At 41.4% G+C, this 19,741-nt stretch overlaps 1 protein-coding gene across 3 annotated transcripts in view; it reads right to left on the bottom strand.

Moving 5' to 3' along the window:
• Positions 1–17,928, bottom strand: part of COLEC11 (collectin subfamily member 11) — a 46,885-nt gene extending 28,957 nt beyond the window's left edge. For 2 of the 3 annotated variants that reach the window (XM_054022665.1, XM_054022667.1), the window contains exon 1: positions 11,442–17,928. The gene's annotated coding sequence lies outside the window, so the exon portion shown is untranslated. Of the gene's footprint in view, positions 1–1,369; positions 1,504–11,441 lie in introns of those variants that run through there. The other variant, XM_054022666.1, reaches the window with a different exon arrangement.
• Between the last annotated feature and the right edge of the window lie 1,813 nt (positions 17,929–19,741).

Genomic DNA, 19,741 nt, shown 5'->3' with positions numbered 1-19,741 from the left:
TCCACCAACATAGCACTGTCCACACCTGCAGTTAGTTCGGTGTAACTTACATCTCTCAGGAGGTGGCTTATTCACACCCCTGAGTGACATAAGTTACACCAATATAAGTTGTAGTGTGTACAAGCCCTTAGCTCATTGAAATCACAGCCTCTTACAAATGTGTCAGTGAAACAGGCTTCATACTGTTATGCTGTGGGTAGACCTTTTGGTAAAAGAAACTGCCCAGAAATACAGTTTGATTGACTAGTCACCAAAAGCTGATCTATGAGAGGACTGCAAAAATGCTCTTTCAGGAAAGAAAAGAATTATCACAGTCCTCCTTATTTCTTCCTTTGAGTAGCACTTTGTAATAGTAGGAGTAGGGAGAAAATGAAAACCAGATCGAAGTGTCAAGATATGGAGAAGATGTCTGTCACTAATACAGGTTCTTCTGTGTAGCACTGCACACTGTGTGCAGGTTTATGGCTAGACTGAACAAATTGATATCAAGCTATCATGGGGGCAGCTCAAAAGATCAGTAATGGGACATGAAGTCTTTCACCTCATGCCATCAATTTAATTCTAGCCTAATGTGATTGTAATTGAAAGTCCCTGCCATTTGATTGCTGTATTCAGTAGCCAGTGTGAAAAGAGCAGGTGGTGTCAATCCAGTTACAGATGCAATTCACCATCAGAATTGGCACATTTGGTGGGAATCTCGGCAGCAAGGCTAAATACTGAATGAGCATACAGTCTGAATCACCCTCACAACGCTAATGGCTAAGATTTGACCCTGGTTACACTTCCACACAGAGGAATAAGAGCACAAAAGGGTCCCTTTATTCTCCCGCATGGGCTACCATATCCTGGGAGAGGTGAGAAGTCAGGGAACACTCAAGGAAGACAAGGCCATTGAAGAAAAGCTAAATGAATTCTATGCATCGGTCTTCACTACAGAGGATGTGAGAGAGATTCCACACCTGAACCATTCATTTTAGGTGACAAATCTGAGGAACTGTCCCAGACTGAGGTGTCAGCACAGGAGGTTTTGGGATAAATTAAACAGTAATAAGTGACCAGGACCAGGTGGGATTCACCCAGGAGTTCTGAAGGATCTCAAATATGAAATTGCAGAACTACTAACTGTGGTATGTAACCTATTGGTTAAATTAGCCTCAGTACCAGAGATGACTAAAGGATAGCTTGTAATGCTGATTTTTTAAAAAGGATCCAAAGGTAATCCTGACAATAACAGGCTGGTAAACCTAATTTCAGTACCAGGCAAACTGGTTGAAACTATAATAAAAAACAGAATTATCAGACACATAGATGAACACAGTATGTTGGGGAACAGTCAACACAGCTTTTGTAAAGGGAAATCATGCCTCACCGCTCTATTAGAATTCTTTGAGGAGTCAACAACATATGGAGAAGGGTGATCCAGTGGATATAGTGTATTTGGACTTTCAGAAAGCCTTTGATAAGGTCCCTCATCAAAGGCTCTTAAGCAAAGTAGGCAGTCATGGGATCCGGGGAAAGTCATGGATCAGTAATTGGTTAAAAGATAGTAAACAAAGGGTAAGAATAAATGGTCAGTTTTCACAGTTGAGAGAGGTAAATAGCAGGGTCCCCCAAGGATCTGTGTTGGGACCAGAGCTGTTCGACATATTCAAAAATTATCTGCAAAAAGGGGTAAACAGTGAGGTGTCAAAGTTTGCAGATGATACAAAATTACTCAAGATAGTTAAGGCCAAAGCTGACTGCAAAGAGATATCTCAAAACTAGTCGATTAGGCAACAAAATGGCAGATGAAATTCAATGTTGATGTGCAAAGTCCTGCACATTGGAAAACATAATGCCAGCTATACATACAATATGATGGGGACTAAATTAGCTGTTACCACTCAAGAAAGAGATCTTGGAGTCATCATGGATAGTTCTCTGAAAACATCCATTCAATGAGCAGCAGCAGTCAAAAAACTAATGGAATGTTAGGAACCATTAGGAAAGAGACAGATAATAAGGCAGAAAATATCATAATGTCACTGTATAAATCCATGATGCACCCAGACCTTGACCACTGCATCAGTTCTGGTTGCCCCAACTCAAAAATATATATATATATTAGAATTGGACAAGGTACAGAGAAGGGCAACAAAAATGATTATGGGTATGGTACAACTTCCATATGAGGTGAGATTAAAAAGACTGGGACAATTCCATTTAGAAAAGAGGTGACTACGAGGGGATATAATAGAGATCTATAAAATCATGAATGGTGTAGAGAAAGTAAGTGTTATTTACCCCTTCACATAACAAAAGAACCAGGGTGTCACCCAATGAAATTAATAGGCAGCATGTTTAAGGCAAACATAAGGAAGTACTCTTTCAGACAACACAGTCAACCTGTGGAACACATTGCCAGGGATGTTGTGATGGCCACATGTATAACTGGGTTCAAAAAAGAATTAGATAAATTCATGGAGGATAAGTCCATCAATGGCTATTAGCCAGGATGGTCAGGTACACAACCTCATGCTCTGGGTATCCCTAAAGCTCTGATTCCCAGAAGATAGGACTGGGCAACAGGGGATAGATCACTTGATAATTGCCCTGTTCCATTCATTCTCTCTGAAGCATCTGGCAACGGCCACTGTCAGAAGACAGTTTACTGGGTTCAATGGACCATTTGTCTGACCCAGTTTGGACATTTCTGTGTTCTATAACCATCTTTTATGTATTTGAAGACTGCTATCATATCTCCCCTCAGCCTTCTCTTCTCTAAACATGCTCAGTTCTTTCAACCTTTTCTCACTGGTAATGTTTCCTAAACCTCTTATTTTAATTATTTCAAAAATAATCCCATCCTCTCCCCACTACCATCCTCCACCCCCCAAAAAGAAGGCAGTAGACTAGAAAAACTTTTCATACATGAAAGATTTAAGCAGGGTGATGTGGAATAAAATACTGGCTGGAGCATCATAGGAAAAGAGGAGTTAGAAAAAAACCAAGCAATACAATCAGGGACGCAAACACAACTTTAGAAAAACTTTTGTGACTTGTGGAACTTTAGGGAAACTATCTCAGCCACTGAGAACATTTTTACTCATTCAAGTTTCCAAATAACAGATCATCGTGAGACCATCAGAGAACCACGGAGGCAGAGACCTTCATTAGGAGAGCCTCCTGCAAAAACATTGTTGAACTGACCAGAGGCCAGATTAAGGCAAGGCCCAACAAGCACTTTGTACTCCAGATCTTTGGTGAGTGGAGTCAATACCTGAACCAACCGATACAATAAGATAGCTAAAAGGTTGTCTGTTCCTGCATATTCTTGAAGTCAAGTGATGATATCTAAGTTTCATTCTATCCTTCATGACTGTGAGGGAAGGCTTGGAAATGTGACCTGAGTATAACTGAGGCAGTGACATCTACCTGACTCCGCAGATAGCCTAAAATCATGTAAGAGGTGTGAACTGCTCTCACCCATCTTAAATGGGTTGTTGGTGCTGAAATCTGCTGCTATTTGGGCAGCCCCACTGTCACCATCCCAACAGGGGAATCTGGTGGAACAAAGGGTGAGTGTTCCTGTCATCTCATTATGCTTTTACTTGGGTGGCGTCAAGTGATGCTCCCATTCTCTCTCTCTCTCTCTCTCACACACACACACACACACTCTCTCTCTCTCTCTCTCTCTCTCCTCACCTCAGTGAGTGGGAGCTGAGTTTTCCTGCCTCTGGAACGGATGATGCCCACCTGAAGAGAGGGAGTTGTGGTTCAGGATGAGGGGAGGAGGCCCCAACCAACCCAAATAAAAGTGATGGTGGGCCCCTGTTCCAGCATGTCACACCGCTCATGTAGATGGCCCCTGCAACTACCATCCCAGAGTGGGATGAGGCCACAGCATGGGGACAGGGCCACAGTATGGGGTTGGTCCTTGGGGAATCCACGTAAGGATGGGCCTGTGGTCCCAATTTGCCTTAAATTGTCCTTGGAACTGACAACAATGAGTCTGCCCAACGACAGCCATAGAATTAAGAGTCTTAGAATAAAATCTGTGCTGACTGGAGCCACTGCCTGGACAATAGGGCAAGTAAAAGATTGTCTGTTCCTGTATATTCTTGAATTTAGGGTTTGCATAAACCTACAGAAATTCCTATTACAATGAATGTCCTCTGCCTTTCAAGAACTGAGAACTGTGAACAAATTTGCCATTTTAGTCATTGCTGCTGGCTCGTAGATCCAGTTCTCCAAAGCATGTACAAGTCCAATGTTCCCTCTAAATTTTTCCATCCATGTGTGGAATGAATATAGGCACCAATATTGAGGTAACGTGCGGGTGTGCGCCACCAGTAGAAGCAAAAACCCTAGATATAATATATATTTTTTAAAAGTTACCATAGGGATAATTACTCTAGCCAGGACAGGTTAGGCATTTTAGAACTCACTACTCAACTAATTAAATTTAAGCATGAGAGAAATAAAATTATGAAATGCATAGACTAGTCAAAGAATAAAATTACAGAGAATATATGTGCATTGCAGGAAGTACCAAGAAGTAACAACAACAAAACAACAACACAAATATGTGTTGGGAGGTGAGTGTGTCAGAGACAGTGTATCAGAGACAGTGTGTGTGTGTGTATGCATGACAGAGAGAGAGAGAGAGACACACACACACACACACGCATGCACACAGAGAAGGACAGATTGTGTGAGTGCTGGCTGCTGGGGAAGTCTATGGGAGACCATGCATTGTTTCTTTAAGGCACTCACACCAGAAGTCTCAGACTGCAGCAGCTGAGCTCTCCTGCTCCTGAGCCCTGTCCCCAGCTCTGTGGAGATGGGGTACATGGGCAGGAGGAAAGCGGGGAGAGGGGGACACCCTGACATCATCCCCTACTCTGCACAGCAAGCAAGAGGATCCCGGGAGCAGCTGGCCAGGAGCTCCAAGCCAGAGGAGCAATGCAGCTGCAGAGCAGCAGGGGGAGGGGCACTTGAACATGTTGCCGCTGTGCACAGCTCTGTTAACAAAGTGCACAGCCCTTGATTCACTCCTGGGCGGCCACACAACGGTGCAGTGTAGAGGGAACGCAGCGTACAACCATTCTGATTATGAAACTAGAGGCGAGCCCAAGCTGGAAAGTTCAAATACAGATCCGGATTTCAATTTTCCCAGGATTTTGAGGCATTTCAGATATTGTGATTTGTTGGTGCATTCTGCAGACATAGGGGCCAAACACAAAGTTTAGATTCAGCTTTAACATTTGACATGTTCTGATGCAGGGTTTTGATTCCCACCTGTCTCTTATTGTAATTATTTTTAAAAGGGGAATAAGAGCAACTAATGTTAATGTATTGAAAAAGATTAACTAGTAAAATTGTTTAAATGATGGTGAGTGGATCATTTTCATACATAGTTATGCTTGGAAATTAAATGCTAATGGTTGGCTTAAAAGGTTTGTGTGATGGGCTGCAAAGACAAAAATGAGACATGAATAAATATCTAAATGTCAATGCTACATATTTCTGTAAATAGGAACATAACTGTTGGTGTCATTAACCAACTGTAAACTCCATTAATTAACTGTAAACTCTACAACACAAGAAGCAGGGAAAAGGTTTTGTCAAAAATATAACACACTTTGAACTCTGCTGCTGAAGAACCATAAGGTTTGTGGAAGAAGGCAAAAGAGTAAATCTAAGCTGATGTGAAGTTTGGGAAGGCTAATTGCCTCATAGGAAGTCATGGGTTACTCCATAGATACATTTAACTCTGCCTCAACAGAGCTATTCTGCCAACACAGAGCTTGTGAGGTTCAGACCTGGGTGTATATATGGCTCCCCTTGCCAAAACTTGAAGAGGTTGACTAGTTTCTCAGGAAAAATAATGTTTTTAAAACAATGGACCAGATGTATTCCTGGTGTGCTCCAACTGAAGTCAATGGAATTATACACCTCTACCCCCATATAACGCGACCCGATATAACACGAATTCGGATATAACGTGGTAAAGCAGCACTCTGGGGGGGCGGGACTGCGCACTCTGGCAGATCAAAGCAAGTTTGATATAACACGGTTTCACCTATAACACTGTAAGATTTTTTGGCTCCCGAGGACAGCGTTATATCTGGGTAGAGGTTATTAGGATAAGTTTATTCTACTAAATGTGAGCTGAAGATGTAAAGATTTTACATGATATAAAGAAACAAGTATATAATTTTATTTAATTTCTCATTAATTATTGGTTATTGATTGCTATATATGTTACATAATATTTCTCTCAGAATACCATACTCATGGTCTCAGTCAGATGACAAGATCCCTGATACTTGTTCACATGCAGCAAGGTTTTCAAACGTGGTCCATGATTTTGGGTGCCCACCTTGAGACACATTGGATCTAATTTTCAATTATGCTGAGCACCCAAACTTCCCTGAGGGTTCAATTATAAGTGCTCAACGCTTCTGAAAATCAGGTCCCCTCATTGTCTCAGGTATGCCCTAACCCTGTAAAAATGACTGCATGTGACCTTGGTACTGAAGCCAGTTGCACTTATTTGTAGGAACCAAGAGAGTGAGGCACCCTAATTTAGTGGACGCTTTTGAAAATATTGGCCATAAATTGGCATAAAGGTTGTTTCTTTATTGTGTAGCAAGATCAGGGGAGAGCTGTGTGAAATTCACTTTCAGCTGGATGGGATCTACATTGTTACCAACCCCAAGTATTCAAAAATCATGAGTCAAGCTGCAAAGAATCATGATTTTAAAAAAATCTCATGATTTTTAGGCCAATTTATTTTAGTTTGTCCTTGATTTCTGAGCCTTTAGGGTGCATGCAGGTCATATTTACAAGCTTCTCTACAACCCCAAGCACTATAAACTTATACTTTAAAAAACAAATGAAAGCTGAGATTCTCTAGGAGCCAGGGCTTTCAAAAAATACCAAATATTCCAATTCTCACAATAAAATCATGAGAGTTGGCAACCCTTCCATATCGCTGTAATGGCTTAAACACCAGGATATTAATAAACTAAGCCCTTCTACTCTGGAATCCTCCCCAAATGGCTGCACAGGGAAACGTGATCCACAGCTACCAGCAGCTTCCTCCTTTCTACATGCAGAGAGTTCTAGCTCAAGTTCTGGGCTCAAGCGCAGTAATATGGCACCACAGAGAGGTGATCTAGCAGGTAACCCACTCCTAAATTATTTAAGGCTTTAGAGGTTAAAACCAACACCTTGAGCTCTACTCACAGTCAGTGCAGGTTATATAGGGTGCTGTCCCTTTTTAATATCTGTACTGGCTCTTCTCTCAGCTGGCCCTTTCTGGGTTACCTAGGGAGGTGGTGGAATCTCCTTCCTTAGAGGTTTTTAAGGCCTGACTTGAAAAAGCCCTGGCTGGGATGATTTAGTTGGGGATTGGTCCTGCTTTGAGCAGGGGGTTGGACTAGATGACTTCCTGAGGTCCCTTCCAACCCTGATATTCTATGATTCTATGATTTCTGCCATGCTCCTACCAACTTCTTGTATGCATTTTATGAGATCCTTCTCTTTTGTGATTCGGTCTAGAAGGTTACTGGCAGTGATCCCATTAATGACAGGAGTGTCAAACACCAGAGAGAGAATGATGCTGTTGCCTGCTGGTTAGGGCACCCTCCCTGGGAGGTAGAGGACCCTGGGGACCCCTACTCCAATTGCTCTTTCATTATTTATCCACAATAGAATGGTTTCAACGGGAGAGAATGAGGGAGCCCTCACATCAGAATATTCCAAAGTCCAATGGTTAGAGCACTCTTAAGAGACCCCTTGTTCAAATCCTCTCTCCTCTTCTGGTAAAGGGGGGGCAAAATTAAACCTGGGTCCCCACATCCCAGATGAGTGCTTTAACTGCTAGGCTAAGAGTTATAGAGGTGGGGACCACCACCTCCTCTTCCCCCTGTTTTGTGTGGAGAGCCTAACTCAATCCCACAAAAAATAGCTTAGGTGCCTAAGCCACCTGGAGTCAGGAGGCACATTCCCGTTCGTGTAATGCTAAGCAAAGCTAGGCATCTCCCTGCCTCTGGACTTAGGTGCCTCTCTCCCCCCTCAACATTTCCCCATGGCTAATTTAGGCAGTTCCCCCTCACCTAGCGTGCTGGCTTTTTGAGATGGTATTGGTAGGCATCTCTGTCCCCACCATGTGTTGTATAGGAAACCTAGATGTCCAACTCAGACTTTGTGGATCAGTGTTGTTCCTTCATTTTCTAGGCTCTGGGATGCTCAGCATTGGTACCCCTAAGTCCTTTTAGGATCTCACCCTTCATGGCATTTTGAAAAGCACAATTGGGAGTTAGGCTCCTAGGTGCTTTTGAAAATCCCACTATACACCTAATTACAACTTTAGAATCCTAAATACCTTTAAAAATCTGTCCCAGTCTCTCTGTCCTTCAGTTCCCCTTCTGTAAAATGGGGATAACACTTCTCTACCTCACAGGCAGCGGCGGCTCCAGGCACCAGCGCTACAAGCGCGTTCCTGGGGCGGCAAGCCGCGGGGGGCGGCCTGCCGGTCCCTGCAAGGGTGGCAGGCAGGGTGCCTTTGGCAGCTTGCCTGTGGGAGGTCCGCCGGGCCCGCGAATTTGGTGGCAATTCGGCGGCAGGTATGCCGAAGCTGCGGGACCGGCAGACCTCCTGCAGGCAAGTCACCAAATCCACGGGACCAGGGACTTCCCGCAGGCAGGCCGCCGAAGGCAGCCTGCCTGCCGTGCTTGGGGCGGCAAAAAAGCTAGAGCCGCCCCTGCTCACAAGGTGATTGTGAAGATCACATTAAAGATGGTGAGGTGCTCATCACTATAGGATCTGGAGGCCACAGAAGTACCTTAGTTCGATAGGAGTGAATCCATGATAAGCATTGGGATTTGACACTGCCTATGAGCAAACATGGTTTTCCAAACACAGATGAAGTTTTCAACTGCTAACATTTCAGAGGCTGGCTAGTTTGCAGGTGGCTGATGACTAGAGTTGGGCTAATTTTCTGGGTTATTTGGGGGCTGGTAAAGGGTGGGTGGGAGAGTAGAACAGAGTATTTTTCCCCCCAGAAATTTGACCAAAAAATGGAAAAAAATATATTTTTATGGACGATTTCCTTATGAAGTGTTGAGTTTTTGGCAAAACTGAAAGTTTTGGGGCAAAATCAAGAGATGTAATGCCTCTGGAGAGTTGTAGTATGCTCCTCGTGTCCCCATTCTCTTCTATGGGCCAAGGTCACCAGCTGGACTACATCTCCCATAATGCACAGGTTTACCTCTGCAAAAGGGTGATGTAGTATAGGAGATGTAGTGCAGCTAGGGATCCCAGACCATAGAGAAGAATGGGGATTTGCAGCAAACTACAACTTCCATTTTTAGCCAAAATACTTTTAAGTTTTGGCTTAAATATTTTGGTTAAAAAGAAAACTAACGAAATTTTCCAGAGAAAAGACACTTTACAAAAAAAGTTGTGTCAAAACCCCGTCCAAAAAAAGTTTAAACTGAAAACTTTTGAGCAATCCCTATGTAGAGTAAAAATGAAGTTTTTAAAGCTACATGAATTCACTCAGAAAGATTTCAACATGGTAGCCCCACTACAAGTTATGTGATAGGACTCTGCTGCTTCCACAATGCAGTTTTGTATTGGTCATCAGGCAAAGTCACAGGTTTGGCTATGAATTTGGATTATGACTTGCATACTCCTATTAAAAGTGTTAGTGATACAGAACACGCTATTTTTAGGTGACTCTATGTTGGCAGATGTTCACATCTAGGGTGAATTTTCTAAAGACAATCAAACATTCTTAAAGGGACATAGTCAACGTAAAAAACCCACAAACAAAAGCCACCCACTTCTTATCAGAAACATTTTTTTTAATCTTTTATTTGTATTACAGCAGTGTCTAGAGACCCTAACCAACATCGGCACTGCATTATGTCACACACTGAATAAACACAGTAAAAGTCAGTCTCTGCCCCAGAAGCTTACAAGTAATCCTTCAGGTTACTATTAATGAAAAGATTATGGAAGAAAATATTCACAGAATCAACTACAGGATCAGAGCCACAATATCATCTTTTTGCCTGGTATCTGTTTCAGTTCTAATCAAAATCAGTTGGATTTCAAAGCATTAAAATTAAAATGCAATACCTTTTTAAGAATATACATTTAGGCATCTTGATCAAAATTTTACAGACATTTTTAATAAGTGATATCATAGAAAGATTGGGCATTTGATTAATAAAAATGACATCAATGATCTTGTCTTTAAATCAATGGTTGGTTTACATCCTCCAATATCTTTACTGCTTTAAATGAGCATGCTCGTAAATATGAAATATCTAACACCAAAATACTCCAAAAACCAGCTGCTGAGAATGGAAAAATTGCTATTATCTTTCAGTTACATTTTCAGAGTAACTAGTGACTAGTAATTTGTAAAAAGCAACAGAGGGTCCTGTGGCACCTTTGAGACTAACAGAAGTATTGGGAGCATAAGCTTTCGTGGGTAAGAACCTCACTTCTTCAGATGCAAGTAATCATTTAATCTCAGGAGTTTCTTTTATTTCTTTGTATGAGAAGTGAAAAATAAAGTGGTGCATTTCACTTCTCTAATTAGATACTGAGTTTTATAAGAAACGTTTCCCCTCCCAAACCTCACAGCCAATATCCACATCTATAAGCTGCATATATATAAACCTTTCATTTTAATAAAGTTTCCCTTTATCCAATATACCACTAATCCCAGTCCTAATTATCCTTGACTCAATCTCTACTGAGTTACCCCTTTACTAGCCATTGGTGTATTCTGTCATTATTGGATCCTCTACAGTCTACTTCAGTATGACACCACTGCCACATGTCTTCTATCCTTTCCTTTGGGGGCTATATTATAAACTCATCTTTTGTAATAGATGAAGACATCCTGGTGCCCCAGAACAGACAGAGAGACTGATAAATGTGTTTAGGATTTCTAGTCTTACATGGCTATATTATGTTATGAAGAATCACAGCCAGTTCTCTCCTGCCACTCTGGCAATTAAATCATGTGTGTTCTAACCAGACAAACATGCTATGCTAAAATTACTAAAATCAGAACCAGTGGCTATGAAAAGTTAATACATTTCAATTTCAGTTGTTAAAAACAAAACAAAAATTAAAAAAAAAATCTTATTTTAATTCACTTTCTCTTGCTCAGAAGTATCTTTGACACTCTTACAAACCCCAAGTTAAACAGCGATTTTTTTTAGCTAAATCAGGCTTTTGCAAGCAGTAAGGTCCACATTCTCTCTCAGAATACAGTACATCAAACTTTGTTTCTTATCCTGCACCTAACCCACACCAGTTGTCAGACATACTTTGAATGTTGCCACTCACATGTCCAGTATCTATCTTACATCCAGACTTTTTCCTCCTTACATGCTTCTAATCAGTAAAACCACAAAAGTCTCTCCTACCTTATGATTGCTGAGAAAATGGGGACTGCAGAGCACACTCTGCCTGCAGGGAAATTGCACAGATGACCCTCATGCTGCTGTTTACAGAAATCTGACAGTTTTTAATTTGAAAAGATGTTGTCTTTTGCTTTTGGACAGTTCAACAAATCAGACAGAACAGTTGCAAGTGTTATCTGTAAACAACTTCCTGTTTGAAATAGATCAGCTGTCCTGCAGCACAATAATTAGAAAAGAAGTGTGGGAAAACTGAAGAGGTCTATGATGTAAGCTGCTTATTTTGGGAATGTACTTTTTTGGGAATGCATTCTCACTGTCCCCTCCCCCTCACTAACAGAGAACCCCTTTGTAACCATTTAGATCCAACTAACCACATACACATTTGCACCAGAGCACAACTTTTCCTGCATTGCTTTAATTTCAGCAGCTGATATTCAAAAGATGGTGAGTCAAGGGTCCTACTAAAATTCCAATGTATGTAATTAATACATTCTTTGCCTACCCCAATTTCCCCTATTTTTGCAACTGGCTACAGTATTTTTCACTTCTGGAGTAAAGCATGCCACTGTTTAAAGAGCAAAAGCTCCACACACTGCACAATAATGTAAATACTCAATTCTCCACATGGCTGGTCTCTTCCAAGCCTTTCTGTTTTCTTTACCCATATGGAACTACCCATTGACAAAGGGAAGTTCCATGCCTGTTGAGGGAGTAGAACATTCAGAAATTCTGCAGTGTAACTCCTGAATTGGTCTATTATGTTGTTGCTGTTCACTCTTAAACAGTTGTCACACTTTAACCCTTCGGTATATAATGGCACTTCAGTGCCGAGAGAAGTAATTCATACATACTTTAAGCATCAGATTTTCCCCCCATGGTCCTAAAGGAACACCCAAAAAGTCACCTTGCCAATGGGAATCCTCAGGTGTTCTGAAGTCATTGTCGCTGGCTCTCCTACCCTCCGCACAGGCGGCACATCAGGGACGATCAGAGCTAAGTCCATTGCATTCTGACTGATCTTGGCCATTGTTGGACAGATGATCAAGGAGGACATAAAAGGTGACTTAGACACCTTTGTCTCCCTTCCCACTACACCTGCACAAGCTTTGTCAAGCTCATGCTTTGCACAGCTCAGGATCATGTGCATTTTTGTACAGTCAGTATCACTAACAAAGCCCTTAGGGAGCCATTTGGATGTGCAAAGGCAGATTCATTAAAAAAACCTACTCCCCCCTTTTTGTCACCACAACCAACAACTGTGGCCCACATTATACGAACAATTAACTAGTCTCTAACAAAGGGCTCGTACATTTGTTGGTAACTTGCAATGTAAAGTTTCTTACAGAAAAATCAACTGCACAGCTAGAGTTAAAAGTCTGAACAGCTTTTTCCATTATAAATGTAGATCCTTGGGGTTTAATCTCTTGGCTATTTAATTTCCACATTAGGCTGGAACCTGGCAAACAACCCACTTTTTTTTATTATTATTCAATAATTGACTAGATGATGGTAAAATTATGTCAGTGCAAAAGCTCAAAAAGAGGGGACATACAAATGTAAATGTAGAAAGGCCACAATGTCAAATTAAGGGTCTAATCCTATTTACCTTTACTTACGTAAGAAGTGCCACTGACTTCAATGACAATAAAGGGGCAATTAGCATTACACAGAATTGGGTCCAAATAGCAATGCTCCCAATAGAATGCTAAGGAAACTGTTTGACATAGAGAATGCAGCAAAATGAATTCAGTTCAAGTCTTTGAAGATCGTGTTTGAAGAAGCAATGCAACATATATTTACATACATATTTAAATCTCTCTACATAAAGACAACTTTGAGAGACAAGAAGGGAAGTATAAAGAGAATCAAAAATCTTTGAAGAAAGTTAGCAGCAAAGGAGATATTAAACATTAAGGGATTTACAAGTAAATAAGAATATAAAAAGGTTGAATAAAAAGCAAAAAAAAAAATTTTTTAAATCAAAGAGTGCTAAGGGGAAGAACAGGCACTGTAATGAGAATGCATTCCTGAGTGCTTTTTTCCCAAGAAAAGGGGGAAAAAAGAAAGAGAAACCATTAATGACTTTGGTTCATTTAAGGAGAAAGAAATGGTTTCTCTAACGGAGAGGTAAGGGCAGATTTCCTAGCAGGAAACGAGAAGAAGAAAAAATAATCAAACAAAACCACTTGAAAGCTGGAAGGTGCTTTTCCCAAAAATCACCGGGAGTTCACCCTGCACATGGAATAAAGGATTGGCCCCTAAACCCACTTCTTAAAATAAATAAATAAATAGAAAAGACTGAGGGTGATCTTAACCCAGTTGAAACGACTCCCACTGAAGTCAATGGAGTGCAGGATCACACCCTATGGAGAAAGTTCTGCCTAGGGAACAAAACCCATCAACCACTTTCAACTATTTAAAATAATAAATCAAACAGTTTTAACCACGATGCCCCTGGTGAGAGCGTCACAAATACAATTCCAGTACTTCAGAGAGTAGCAACTGTTCCCTCTATTCTTCTGTGGGCACTCAGCACCGCACAAAGGGGCAGGGAGGGGAGGCAGCAGCTCTGTGATCCTGCCCTCCTGTGCAGCAGCTCACTCGTGGTGCAGCCAGTGCAGAACCCCTGCCCTTTGGGCCATTCAGAAAAGGAATGTACCATCTTGTGCTCACCCTGTGGCAGTGCAAATCTATGCTACTCTTCATTTGGGCCAGTATCTAAACACACTTTGGCCCTGCATGAAGCAGATAGGAAAGCACTGTAATAGACAAGAATGGCAATACAGGAAATAGACAATAGCAGGTAGAGCAGGGGTTCTCAAACTGGGGGTCACGAGCTGTCAGCCTCCACCTGAAACCCCGCTTTGCCTCCAGCATTTATAATGGTGTTAAATATATAAAAAGTGTTTTTAATGTATAAGAGGGAGTCACACTCAGAGGTGTTCTATGTGAAAGGGGTCACCAGTAGAAAAGTTTGAGAACCACTGAGACAGAGGGCTATTCAGAGCCAAGAAAAATCTGGGGATAAATCTGGGACCCTACCCTCGGAGGATCTTAGAACATTTCATAAGCATTAATACACCTGTGAGATAAGTATTATCATCCCCATTTTATGATGGGAAACAATCAAAGCTGATCTACATTAGTATTCCCACCATTGCTACCAACACAGATCTATAAACATGGAAAATATCAGAAGGAAAAGGTTAATGTAACAACCACTGAATTTTAAGGCCAGATTTATAAAGGTATTGAGGTGCCTACAGCTGCAGATTGAATATCCACCTATCTTCAATTTTAGGCACCTCAATACCTTTATAAATCTTGCCCTCACGGTATGTCAGCACAGCAAATTCCCAGCATGATTATACAGACACGATTGATAGCTCAAGCACATCTCACTAAAAATAGCAGTGTGGCCACAGCGGCAGCTCAGACCAGTCACCCAGGTACGATCCCATGTGACCCCAAGTGCATATTGAGATGGCTAGTCCAAACCGCCACCAGCACATTGCTATTTTTAGCGCACTAGCTCAAGCAGAGCTAACATGTGTCTGTCTACCCATGATGGGAAGCAACTGCACAACTGCTGTGCAGACATACCCACAGTCTCTCCCTTGCTGCTCTGGAGACAAATCAAATCTGAGTCAGAGACACAGAGGGACATGCTTCCTCCTGAAGAGCTTGCCAGTGCAATACTGTCCACAGTTGAGAGCGCTTGCTGGCTAAACAGTAAATTTATCATTTAACTGTGACTATAGCAACTTGTTGCAAAGCCCATAAAAGAGAGAAACTTGACTGCAGTAATTAATGGGGTGGTGTGGATCTATGCATTTGCGTGTTGTGAGGAAGGAAATCTTCCAGTAAGAAACTTTCCTCTTCTAGGTCACAAGAGAGTCCACAAACCCAAACAATGGCTAGAGGAAGCAGTTAGGCTCAACTTTGTGTAGGGAACAGCTTACCAGGAGACGTTGAGTGTCAATTCTTCCCCTGCTCCCCTCTTACTCTGGGACAGTGTAATGTAAGTTACTGCAGCACTTTTCAGGGTGCTACTTATTCCTCTGTCCCATCTGTCCAATTCTAGTAATCAGTGCAAGAGGGACAAGGGGAGACATGCCAAAGCTACAGCTCTACCCACTTCCTCAGCATGAGAACCACTTCCATGGATCCTGTTTACCCAACTTGTGGCCAAAGGTGCAATTGAGGCAGTGTGGCCAGGAAGGGGGCAGAGTCCTTACCTGCTCAGCCATGTTACAGCTAAGGACAATCTAGTCTACTGGGATTTCATTAGAGTGGGATTGTGCCAGTTTTTAAACCTAATATAAATTATTTGTAAACCATTTATAAAATTCTAATTCAGCTCCAAGGTTCTGCAAGCTTTCTAAAATGAAGAGGATGTAGTTAGGGCACTAGCATAGGATTTAGTAAGAGCAAGGTCTCCCATGTATCCTTGGGCAAGTCACTTACAGCACAAAGGATAATAGCACTTCCCTATCTCACAGGGAAACAGGGTGGGAATAATGAGTTTATAAATTGTGAGATGCTCAGACATTACAGTACTAGTGGGCAACTAGAATGCTGAGAGTGAGGCCTGCACATCTGAACTGCAATACGTAGATGTACTAATCTTTGAACATGTTGCTCTGTCACAAGTTTTCTGTAAGAGACAAGGTCTCCACACACACACACACACACACACACCCCACTCCACCTTAACGAGTAGGCAAGCTACCAGCTGATGAGATTGCAAAGGGTTACTGACTCAAAACCAGCAATTTTGATCACAGGGGAGGAGAACCCCATTACTAGCCTGCCTGTGAACACGCTGCCTTCCCAAATATAAACCTCAATTGTCAGGCAAGTGTCTGCCCACACTCTATCACAGTGGGCAAGCTATGTCTAAGATTTCCAAAGGGGTCCACACCTCCATTTGGGGGCCTGCCCACAAAAAAAAAAAAAAAAAAAAGGTTGCAAACCACTGCTCTAAAGAGGTTTTAAGGAGAGAGGTGCTACTCTTGATCCTTGTAGCAAGACTGTCCAACAGATGGCTCAGAAACCAAATTCAACCTGCTTGTATTTGTGGCCTTTGGGACATTTGTTTTTATTAATAATGGATGCTACATTCTGAAGTTTCTAGGCTGCTAAAAGCCTTCCAAATATGAACTAAAGCAGTGATGCTGTTGTGAGTCTACAGGCAGCTTCAGACAATGTTAGGGCTCCTGTCTTCTATTAACTTAATTGGAGCTTAAAATTTGAAATCCAAAACACTTCATTAGACATCACTAATCGTCTTAGTGAATGAAATGAAAAAGGGATTGGATTAAAACCAAGGAGATAAGAATTTTAAGTTACTACAGGGAAGAACAGGAGACAGACATGAAAGAGGGAAGTAGTGATGGTGGGTATATTTTCCTCAATTGACACTGTATTAACTGGCACTTATTCAAGCCAATTCCACCCTTGATTCCTGTACATTTCCCTCAGATAATCAGTGAGCATCATGTGCTTAGATGGTAGCATATAGTCAAATTTATACCCCATAAACTACCACCACAATTAGAAGTAGAGTTTGGCCCTCTCCACTGAAGGAGAGATAGTGCCCTATACACTCCAGGCACCAGGGGTTGGGGGGGATGATGATGAAAGGGAAAAAAAATACTAATACCCACAAAAATGCTGAGGAGTTCCCTTGCTGCTGCAGAATTGTTCCATTCCTTCAGCAGTATTGATAACAGTGAGCAGCTGGTGCCTCTTAATAGAATACAAGGCTGCTTCTATCCTACTAAGAGAGGGCATGCTGGGTGAACCCAAGCTGCAAGCAACAAAGTCCTTCTCCTGCACAGCTTCAGGAAAGGAACAGATTGCTAAGACAGTGGAAAATGGGAGCAAGGGGAAAAAAAAGGTGGTAGTAAAATCAAACTGTAGAATGGCCAAGGAAAGGATCCACTTGGAGCCACTCAATAGCTAGGAAAAGATGTGTGCTAGTAAGCTTTCCCCATGGGCCCTGTTTTTTTAAACACCAAAGCTCTTAAGATAGATTAGAAGACAGGGAGGTAAATGTTAATTCTTCTTTCTAATTGAATACCGATTGCAACAACAGGAAGGACACTTGCAAAAGTAGAAATCAGATATTGCTCTGGGCAAATGTGATGCCTTACTCCACATTCAGTGGAGAGGACAGTCAACTGTTTAAAGTAGCATGGATATTTAGTAAGGCTGTCGATTAACTACACTTAACTCACGTGATTAACTGAAAAAAAATAATTGATTAAAACTGATTAATTGCATTGTTAAGCAATAGAATACCAAGTGAAATTTATTAAATATTTTGGATGTCTTTCTACATTTTCAAATATATTGATTTCACTTACAACAGAATACAAAGCGTACAGTGCTCACTATATTATTAATATTTGCATTCTAAAAACAAAATTAGTATTTTTCAATTCACCTCATGCAAGTACTGCAGTGCAATCTCTGTATTGTGAAAGTGCAATCTCTGTATTGTGAAAGTGCAACTTACAAATGTAGGGGTTTTTTGTTGCAAAACTGCACTCAAAAAACAAAACAATGTAAAACTTTAGAGCCTTTAAGTCCACTCAGTTCTACTTCTTGTTCAGCCATTCATGAAGACGAACAAGTTTGGTTACATTTACTGGAGATAATGCGCCTGCTTATTATTTACATCACCTGAAAGTGAGAACAGGCATTTGCACTTTTGTAGTCGGCATTGCAAGGTATTTACATGCCAGATATGCTAAACATTCATATAACCCTTCATGCTTCAGCCACCACTCCAGAGGCCATGCTCATGACACTCGTTAAAAAATAGTAAGTTAATTAAATGTGTGACTGAACTCCTTGGGGGAGAACTGTATGTCTCCTGCTGTTTTACCCACATTCTGCCATGTATTTCATGTTATAGCAGTCTTGGATGATGACCCAGCACGCTGTTAGTTTTAAAAACACTTTCACTGCAGATTTGACCAAACGCAGAGTAGGTACCAATGTGAGATTTCTAAAGATAGCTACGGCACTCGACCCAAGGTTTCAGAAGTGCCTTCCAAAATCAGAGAGGGACTAGGTGGAGCATGCTTTCAGGAGTCTTAAAAGAGCAACAATCTGATGCGGAAACTACAGAACCCTAACCACCAAAAAAGAAAATCAACCTTCTGTTGGTGGCATCTGACTCAAGATGATGAAAATGAACATGCGTTGGTCCACACTGCTTTGGATCATTATCGAGCAGAACCCATCATCAGCATGGATGCATGTCCTCTGGAATGGTGGTTGAAGCATGAAGGGACATATGAATCTTTAGGGTATTTGGCACGTAAATATCTTGTGACGCTGACTACAACAGTCCCATGTGAACCAATGCCTGTTCTCACTTTCAGGTGACATTGTAAAGACGCGGGCAGTATTATCTCCTGCAAATGTAAACAAACTTGTTTGTCTGAGCAATTGGCAGAACAAGAAGTAGGACTGAGTGGACTTGTAGGCTCTACAGTTTTACATGGTGTAAAAAACCACACACACACTTCTACATCTGTAAATTCAACTTTCATAATAAAGAGATTGCACTACAGTACTTGCAACTGAAAAATATTCTCTTTTTTACAGTGCAAATATTTGTAAATAAATATAAACTAAGCACTGTACACTCTATTTGGTGTTGTAACTGAAACCAATGTATTTTAAAATGTAGAAAACATCAATACTTAAATAAATGGTATTCTATTATTGTATAATCACACAATTAAGCGATTAAAAAAATTAATCGTGACTGACAGCCCTAATATTTAGTGAAGTATTGCTTAGCTAGGAACTCAGATTCCCAGTGACTTCAACTGTCAGTCCCCACCCCACAGGAAGACAGTTATTGTTTACATACTGGGAGTGTCACCCTATGCCTTAGACTTGCTTGTAGACTTTTAAAAGTCACCCATTTCAGAGGTGGCCCATCTGTCTTTCAGAAGTATTAGCAATGTCTCAAGCTGTTGAGGTAAACAATGTAGGCTTCCCCACACCACTTCAAACAAATCCCACTGACCAACCTCCCAGGGTCTAGCACAACCCTCCAGCTGTGAAGCAACTAGAAACCCATATTTATCTATTTTGATGTCCTACAGACTTGCAAGAGTAGATCTAGAACCTGTGGACTGACAAAACCTGCATTGTAGTTCGATGTTCTCCCATTAGTAGTAGTTTTGCAATTTACAGCAAAGCAAGACAGCTTAATCTGCAGGGAAGAACACTGCTTAAATTTCATCCCTGTGACCTTTGAAATAGGTGTTTAAGAA

The sequence above is a fragment of the Malaclemys terrapin genome, chromosome 3 (genome assembly GCF_027887155.1).
Source record: "Malaclemys terrapin pileata isolate rMalTer1 chromosome 3, rMalTer1.hap1, whole genome shotgun sequence".
NCBI lineage: Eukaryota > Metazoa > Chordata > Testudines > Emydidae > Malaclemys > Malaclemys terrapin.
Note: the sequence above shows the minus strand (reverse complement) of the source record. Positions and strands in the feature narration are given on the sequence as shown.